We start from the raw sequence: 7657 nt of genomic DNA on the forward strand, positions 1-7657 counted from the left end.
TTTACTGTTCCTATAAGTGTTCTTTCTATATATCCTGGTGCCTCTGTTATTACTATCTTGTTATCTATTAATTGTTTTGATATGTATCCTATCCATAATTGGATTGTTTTATTTATATCTGCTACACAGTCTAAATCTAAAAATTCATGTTGTCCAGTTATTGGTTTAGGCATCCATTTTTTACTTAATCTTTTATTCCATGTAGTTTTTTCTTTATCATATTTTTCATAATTTTCATTATAATATTTTGGATTAAATTTTTTTTGGTTTTTTACTCCTGATGTGCTAGGTTTTTCGTTCATGTTTACGCCTTCTGTATTTACTTCTAAATTCTTTGTATTATCTATGTTTGCTAAAAGTTTCGTATATGTTTCGCTTGTTTCCGAATGTTGTTCTAGATCATCGTCGTTTATTTCATCAATTCTTATTTCGGGTAGATTATCTTGGCTATTTTCTTCTTTTTCTTCTAATTCATTTTTAGTTGCAATTTTTCTTTAAATTTAATTATTTCATTTGCTAATTTTGGTTTTTGTTCTTTTTCTTTTTGTTTAATTTCATACATTTCTTTTAATATTGCTAGCTCTTTTTCTAGCTCTATTATTTTGGTATTTTTTACTTCTTCTAATTGTTGTACTTCCTTTTTTTCTTGTTGTTTTATTTTTTCAATTTCTGTTTTTCTATCTATTTCTTCATTTTCTTTTGTTATTCTTATCATAGCAGTTAAACTATCTTCTAGTTTTACCGTTTCTTTTTCTAACATTAAACTTATATTGTCACCTATTTTCTTATATCTTCTTCCTAGGTTAGAAAATATTATCTTTATTTTTAATTCGTCATAATTTTCATATGTTTTTTCATCTATTGCGTATTCTTCTTTATTCATTTATAAATTATGTTGTAGTTTATATTCTAAGTTATTTATTTGTATTTCTAGATATAAAATAGTCTTTCTTTGTGCTATTATAGATTTGTGACAAATTCTTGCGAATATATTATTGTTAAGTCTGTTTTGCCTATGTTCTAATTCTTGTCTTTTTGCTATAATTATTTCATTAAGTTTTTGTCTATACTCGTTATTCTTATTAGTCATTGTATTTTTAAGTATTGAATATATTTATATTCTATTTTAGATATATTATCTATTAATTTATCTAATTTTTCGTTATCAGTCTTTATGATATTAAGTTGTTTATATTCAAGATATAATTTATTTAATTTTCTTCTTATTTTTCTTAATTTTCTACTCGTATGTTTCTTACCGTGTTTCTTATTATCCATAGCTAGGTGCGGAAACCATTTTCGGTGCAGAACTGATAGTTGGTGAATTCATAAAAGTGGTAGTGTGGTAGGTGAGTATTTTATTTTAAAGATTTTATTATAATATTCTTTTGCTAAGTGTTTTAATCTTGATATCTCTTTAATATTATTTTTTGGTAGTGCTAAATTCATGGTAATATGTAATAATATTTATTGTAATATTCTTCTGATAGTTGTTTTAATCTGAATATTTCTTTAATATTATTTATGATATACTCTAGATATAACATATTTTGGGTTTTTTGGTACATATATAAATTTTCTGCCATTAATTGTTCTATGGCCTCGGGTATAATCATATCTTTAGTTAGTCCTATCTTGATAACCTGTATTGGAGGTTTTATTTCCTCGTATAATATCTCCGCTGGTGCTGTATAGAATTTTATATAAAATAAATTTCCTTTTAGAACAATTAATGGCGGAAAATTTATATATGTACCAAAAAACCCAAGATATGTTATATCTAGAGTATATCATAAATAATATTAAAGAAATATTCAGATTAAAACAACTATCGGAAGAATATTACAATAAATATTATTACATATTAACATGAATTTAGCACTATCAAAAAATAATATTAAAGAGATATCAAGATTAAGACACTTAGCAAAAGAATATTATAATAAAATCTTTAAAATAAAATACTCACCTACCACACTACCATCTACCACACTACCACTTTCATGAATTCACCAACTACCAGTTCCGCACCAAAAGAATTTGAAGGTTACGTTAGCATTGAATAATTCAATGTTGACTAATTGATCTAATTAACATATGAGAATGAAGCTAAAGAATCCACAGGAGTCATCAAATATTATATTATTCACTTTACTTAATTTTTTGTTGTCTCTTGTGATAATTTGAACTCTAAAACTTCCTGCATGTTAACAAGTATTCTCGAGGAATCATCTTGCAAATTCACAAGTATTACGTATTTCTTTCTCGATATTAGCTAAGTCTTTTTCAAAATTTATGGCTATTGAAATTTCCGTTAGTTCATTAAAGGGTTGATCTTATTTAGATAAAAAGAGAATTAAATTTATCTTTTCATTTTCATTTTACTGGAAATATTTGTTATTACTCAATAGTTCAGTTTTGTAAGATTGGTAGATTCTTTTGGACTTTCATATTCTTTATTAAGAGAAGTCTAAGATATTGGTATTGCAACATTTCATATCCTTATTAATGATTAAAGTATGACTAAGCTTAAGAAAATTTATTTAATGATCAGTAGTCTTGTTGAGCTTTGTTTAATGACAAGAAACAGGAAAAAGTCAATTACATCCTTGAGAGAAAAGATAGGATCATATAAGCAACCATCAAATTACTAAGAAGGAAAACATTCTTCGTAACAAGAATTGATTTAATTTTAAGAAATCCAAAAGAATGATTACATTTAAGAGGTTATACGATAAGTTATGATTTTTTTATTTCCGAAAAATTAATCATACATGTCCAAGATTAAAAATCCTATGACCTAATTAAAAAAAAGAGCTTACCTTTAATTTTCTTAAAGATCAATTTACTATCCCAACGACAAAATAAAAAGTAGTAGAAAAATATATTCTATAAAGTGGAGTATAAAAATAATTATTGAATAAAGGGTAATTTAATTGATATATATATTATATTATATATATATATATATATATATATATATATATATATATATATCACCTTAAATACATGAACTCCTAACTTGAATGTTAAATTACTATAATATCCCTAACTTAGGTTGTGACTTTTTCGATGAGTTGTGACTTTTTCAATGAGTTGTGACTTTTTCGATAAGTTGTGACATTTTTTGAAGGGTTGTGATTTTTTGATGAGTTGTGAATTTTTCAATAAATTGTGACTTTTCGAAAGGGTTGTGACTTCTCAAAAAGGTCATGACTTTTCAGATAAGACACAAAAAAACATTTGTTCATTCTACCTTTTGTTGACTATAAATAGAGGGGCTTCCTCTCATTTTTCAACCACAATTTTTTAAATCTTCTACTACTCTTCTTCTTGCATTATAATTTTTTTTTGTGTGATTTATTGTCGTTGAGTGAGTTCGAAGTTTAGCGGAATATGAGATACCACTATTCTGATGAAGTAAGTCATTCTATCCTAAGAGGGTATACATTCTTTGTCAAAGAGTGTCTATTTTCCCTAGCATCGGCAGTAAGAAAACCCATCCATCTAGATCAAGCAACGATAAACAAAGGTGTTGGTTGATCTTAAAGGTACTTTTCCTAATGTTGTGCAGATGAACATAGAGAATGTGGAAACTGGAGAAATAAAGTGGAATAAGGTAGTTATTCAGTATGATTATGTCCCAAAATATTGTTTTGAATGCAAGATGCAAGGGGATAACAATGACAACTGTAAAGTGATCAATGGAGAGCACAATAAACAACGAACACAAGACAAAGCTCAAATAAATCATGAGCCACAGGTTGCTAAAATTCATAAACTACACAAAGGAGGAGCCAAAATTCTTTCAAGTGGAAAAGTTGTGGGAAATCCTGGCAACCGGAATGTGGTGAGGGATAGAAGGGGGAAAATTAATGTTGCCCCTCTGTTGGCCACTGTAGTAGAGAACAAATATGATGTTCTTGACCGAGCTGAGAACATTATGGTAGACAGCAACACAACAAAGACAAACATTATTCAAAATAATGGTACTATTAATACAGGGGATCCATCAGAAGATGTAGGGGAAGGAAGAAAGAAAATGTCAACTAAGGAATGGATCACAAAAGCATTTGGGGCATTTTTACAAGGTGATCACCAGTTGTCTTCTTCTTCGATTATAAGGGACTCTTTAGAGGTTTCACAAGATGGTAATGAGCCTACACAAAAAATCACGAAGCCTGCAAAAGAGATCTACAATCAGGAAGATAATACTCAAAGGAATAAAGGAAGGAGCAATGATGATAAAGATGTAGAGGAGAAATTACAGAACATCGATAATGGGGAAAAGTGCTTGGACAAGGATAAGGCAGTTGTAGCAACTGTCTCCAAAATATGATAAATGTAGTGATCAAGAGAAAAATCTAGAGCAGCATGAAGAAGATGAGCAGGGAATGCACAATTTAGTAGCTATTGGTGCTACATATCAGAAAGTTAAAAGCCCGAAAAAGCATGGAGAACTATCTACTACTAATGAAGAGCAGAATAATCACATGGACAATGTAAAAATTTCAAGAGATACAATAGACACGAGTTACAATAGTCCAGAAACGCATGGTAAGGATCATAATAATACTGAACAGCTAGTCGATGCCAAGTCTAAAAGGGTCAACAACGCATGTCAATGTAGCAACAACAGTAGTATTAGTACTTCAAAGAAAATCCATGAAAGTGAAAGGGAGAATAATATGGCAATAGTGATTGTACCCACAACATTGCAATCTGATGATTGCCAAGTAGTGAGGGTCCCTACTGAATCACCTAATACTACTTTGCACAACATTCTCATTCACAAGTGGGTAGACGCAGAGCCAGAGGATCTAGCATAGATTAAAGGGGTTGATTGTACTACTGTTTCAGAATCGAATATAGAGCAAATATATATTGATGCAGATCTTTCTCCGATGGTAATGAAGGCGGTTAAGTCAGCTAAAAATGACAAGAAACAAGGTGATGGAGAATCAGCTCAACCTCTTAGAGTTCAACCAAGGAGACAAGTTATATCCCAATATTCAAAATATAAATGAAGGCTCTCATATGGAATATTAGGTCAGTAAGGTCACCACATGCACTTCAAAGAGTGCAAATGCTACATAACTTTCACAAGTTTGTGTTTGTTGCGTTGATGGAGCCTTTTTAGCATGTTAGATACATCGACAGATATAGAAGGAGGCTAAATATGCCTATGGTAACCCACAACATCAATGGTAAAATATGGGTGTTTGATGTTTGTGTAATCAAGACACAACTTTCGATGCAAGTGTCTACGATCGTAAAATAGTTTAGTAACTCAACCAAGGGTTGGGATCGTTCCCAAGAGTGTGGTTTTGAGAATTAATAGAAAAATTAAACTTAGTTCTAACTAGTCGTAGCTAAAGACATTAACGATTAAAAATATTGTAAATTAAAGGGGTACACAAGAGTGTCAATTAACAATGGAGGGTTTTGTCACTAGTAAGTAAAAACAACAAAATAAACAAGGATTTCTAAGCAATGAGAGGGGATCCTTGAGATGTGACGGGAATACGAGTTCAGCTAGATTATTTGGTACATGCTTTTGATAGAAGATTTATAGAATAATTATGACTAGGTTAGACTTGCAGGGGGATAAGCTCTCTCTCAAGCAACTTACCCCATTTCAAGCGGGTTCCTCTCGGAGACCCACTTGCTGCATGAAGAACAGCCTCCGCCTTAACCCACTCACTCTCTCGAGCTGAGTGTGTGGACATGGGACTAGGGTTCACTCTCTCGAGCTGAACCTCATGTCGACCCACTCGCACTGACCATCAATTTAGTGGTCTTAGTTTTACGACCTCTCTCTCGAGCAAGCCGAAAGCACATATATGAGATTATATTTGCACCTACAACCTCATTAAGTTCTTCCACAACCACTAAACGAAATCACAATTAAACTACGATTAAACTATCAGCAAGCAAGACCCAACAATTATCTTAACCCATATTCACTAAATCACACCCCAAGAATTAGGGTTTTTAGCCACACATGTATAAGAGATAGAAATTTTTACCAAATTGAGATTGTATTCAACTGGGTATGAAGATTTAACTCTTGTTACAGGCCAAAATCGAAGAACCCAAGAGACCCAAATCCAAATCTTGAAGATAAAACCCTTTAGATCTTCAAGTTTTCAAAACCCTCTCAAGCTTAGAGAAAAAATATCAAAAAGTACTATTCTATATGAAAATTATAATGATTGTTCGACACTTAAAAGTACAACCTAACTAGTATTTATAGTTTTCACAGATTTGTGCTGCAGCAGATCATTCAGCGTCGTTAGTCAGAACCGCCGATCAACTCGGTGATTCTCCCTTTGGTGTAGTTCATCGCCGTCTTGCACAATCCTTTAGCATCGTCGTGCTCTGGGTCATTGGGCGACATGGTACTGCTTCGCGAAACTTCTCGGTGATTCACTGACTGCTTTTTTTTTCCGCCAACTTGATTCTTTCCTTTAGGGCTCAGCACACTAGAACAAAAGGCGAAGTAGGACCCTTTGACGACTCGCCAAGTGGACTCGGCGATCCTCAGGCCTTCATTTCTTTGTTCTTTTCAGCCTTTTCATTCCTTTTTTGCGACGTAGTGTCCATGCTTTCCTTCAAACTCCAAATACCTGACAGTTAAAGGTTTTCATCAGATATTGAGATAAAATAAGCATTTGAGGACACAATTTCTATTAAAATATAGCCTTAAATGAGTCCAATTTATGGACTCATTAACACCCCCAACTTAAAATTTTGCTTTCCCTCAAGTAAAACTCAAGTTCGACAGTTCAACAAGGATGTCTCAAACAGTGCTACACAAGACTCAATTATGAATGTACAGAACAAGACTCAATTTACTTATGCAAGGATCAATTGTGTACTCAAAGATTCAAATTGGTACACACCATTACCAAAGATTCTCAAGCTCGCAATACTTGCTTCAAATGCAAGTTAAAGCTCAACAAAAGCCTTTGAATGCCCTTACACAAATGATGATTTCGTTTTCACATGCAAAGGTATAATCAATTTAAAGTTTAGGAATCAGATACAACGTTGACACTCACAAAGATGAACACAATGCATGCTTTCACCCATAGGTTTACCCGTATTTTCCAATCAACATTTGTTTCAACTTTCTCAAGATCACAAAGGTCTTAACAAGGCTTGTAACGGGGCTGAGTGCAAAGGTATGGTCATTTAGGTGCAGTGACTTTTATCCTCATGAAATGTGGTGCTCTCAATACTTCCTTTCTTTTTCCTTCATCATGTTCATTAGTGCATTATAGGTCATCCTATTATTCGCTTCCCATGGATTGTTCGGAACCCTATTTCTTTGGTACTTTATTCCACAACTTTCTTTTTTATTCTTTTCTTTTCTTTTTCTCTTTCTCCTTTTTTTTATATGGAGGGGTTCCATTTTTCTCAACACCATGGGTTAAAGGAGGCTTTTCTTGCACTTCTTGACTTTCCCTTTTCTTTTCACCACACCCCCAACTTAGGGTTTTGGCCTAAGTTGGCTATTCAATTAACCATAATTCAAGAGGATTATAGGTAATGGATTAAGAAAGGTCTAGTTTTCATCAAGTTTCTTCCAAAGAAAGGTAAGGCTCAAAGAATGTTCAAGAGAGAATCGCACGCTCACAAGGTAGGTCACAAA

The sequence above is a fragment of the Solanum verrucosum genome, unplaced genomic scaffold (genome assembly GCF_900185275.1).
Source record: "Solanum verrucosum unplaced genomic scaffold, falcon-dt-bn FXZP01000075.1, whole genome shotgun sequence".
Lineage (NCBI taxonomy): Eukaryota > Viridiplantae > Streptophyta > Magnoliopsida > Solanales > Solanaceae > Solanum > Solanum verrucosum.